Genomic DNA, 2,500 nt, shown 5'->3' with positions numbered 1-2,500 from the left:
CCAATATGATAGTAATCTGTGTTAATGAATACGAACTAAGGATCAGACAAGTAACACTACATGAGAGACCAGAAGATTAATTAAACAGATAAGATTAATTAAACAGAAAATTTAAAATAACGCAACTCGTAAATACATCGCAATAAAGAAAAATCGAATGCCACATCTGGCAGATTTAAACTCTCCTTGGTTAGAGCAAGGTCAAGTATGCACCAAACACGCACCCGGTAACAAGTGTAAACTCACTTCTACTGCTCATGTTTGGTACTGAATGAGATGTAACGTCACATCCTTAAACTGTGCAATTACTCATTCCCATTCATTCATTTCTTGTTATATTTGTTATATTATTTTTGGCAGTATTAATACGAGTCGAGACGCATGAAGGTAGGGAATCGTTTTAAATCTTCGTTGTTCACATCCACTGAAACAGATCGAGTCAATACTCATCTCCTGCTAAATAAGAATATATTTTCTCTCGGTGAAATTAGCTTTATTAACCAGAGTTCGCCGATGTCCGCTTTCCCAATATCGAATTTACGAGTTGGGGGGTTTGTATTTATTTTTATTTTATTTTTTATTTTTTTTTACCTGAAGTTGTTAATGACCAAAGTAATTGACATGATTGTAATTCATAATTCAGTGAGTCAGTTCACTATTATTATTATTACTCTCATTATTGTTATTAATATTATTGTTATTATTTCTTTTATAATATTCTGATTGTTATTATTATCATCACTATCATCATCATCATTCTTTCACGCCAATTGATATTCTAATATTCAAGGAACAAAAGGAACATATATGTCCATATATGTATATATATATATATATATATATATATATATATATATATATATATATATATATATATATATATACATGTGTGTGTGTATGTGTGTTTATACATACATGCATAGACACACAAGTATATGTGTGTGTTTCTATTTGCATGCATAGACGTGTGTGTGTGTGTGTGTGTGTGTGTGTGTGTGTGTGTGTGTGTGTGTGTGTGTGTGTGTGTGTGTAGGAAACTAAAGCAAATGATCAAAATTACTATTAGGTGATCTCCAGTTTTTTCTTCTTATCCTTCTTCTCCATACTTTCTAATACAAACAAAGTACACAAAAGTACATAAATCTTTTTCAGCCGTCGACCCCCTTTTGAATGTCCTAATAACTTTGGCTTCAAAATACATAATATCCAGCGATTAAGAAAATCAATGATACCGTCTTCATGCGTTTTCTTTCTCTCTCTCTTTCTTTCTCCCTTTTTAAAGCATTTTACCCTTTACTACGTCGCTCAGTCTTGACTTATCTTCAAAGCCACATACTTGGAGATACATTATTTGAGATTAGTTTCCAAGATTCAATTAATTCCAGGAAACGTGTGAGCTGCATATTTAAGCGTAACGGAAATGGGTTGCCCAAAGCTATCAATAAGAAGCATGTCGAAGGAGGTGGAGTGGACCAATAACATGGAATAAGAATGATTTGATTTTTAAAGGTCTTGACTTGAAAATGCTACGTTACCTGGACGATTTTAGGAACCGGTGAACTATGGTATGGAACTATATCACTAAATAAACATATGGTAAATTTTTTTCACGGTTATTTCGATTTATTTATGAAAGGGATTTTATGCCCAAAATCTTGGACTCGGAGTACAAAAACTCCCATGAGAAAATCAGTCTAGGGTTCCTTGGTGTATAGATCTTAGTTAAGAATCTTTGTAAAATTCTTTTTTAATGATAAAATTCATCATCAGTCTCTACCTTTTTTAGAATTGATAGGCAGGGTTATGGTTAATGCTTTAGTTTTAAGTTTTAAGCTAAAGATTAAATACAATTAATTATCAAAATAAACCATTGTTATTTCATCAATACGAAAATATTTTGTAAATGTGAAGGAGAGAGGACAGCACTCTGGTATAAATATTTGTCGGTGGAATGAACACTCCCACTGAATACTTATGCCATAATAACAATCACTTAGAACAATTAAAAGATAAAGAAAATGCAAAATGTAGCAATGAAGATGATCATGGAATGTTCAAGTACAATTAAAAATGAAAATGAGGAATGAAAATGGATTACCAAGCATTGTACATACAATACGGAAATCGTTACATTATGGAACATTGAAATCGGAACATTGTGAACTTTAATTGTCAAAATAATTTAGACAAGGATCTTTCCTGCCACTTGAGGAATCCAACTCAACAATTGGGACATCGATCTTCCAGGCGAAATATCTGTATCGCTTCATACCCTCAAGGCTGTAAAGTAAAGTAGATCGTACAGAAATATAACGTTTATCATGAATGACTAATTTCCACACCACAGTCTATGAGCTCTTGTTGAGCTGGCAGTTGGCCCTGTGTCTTGTTTACTATCATAACACTAAACAGATCGTATCTCCAGGGAATTAGCTTCTGGATTCCATCTTGCATAAAACCTAGAGTTACATGATATGACCGACACACAATACAAACCATA

The sequence above is a fragment of the Penaeus monodon genome, chromosome 9 (assembly GCF_015228065.2).
Source record: "Penaeus monodon isolate SGIC_2016 chromosome 9, NSTDA_Pmon_1, whole genome shotgun sequence".
Classification (NCBI taxonomy): domain Eukaryota; kingdom Metazoa; phylum Arthropoda; class Malacostraca; order Decapoda; family Penaeidae; genus Penaeus; species Penaeus monodon.
Note: the sequence above shows the minus strand (reverse complement) of the source record.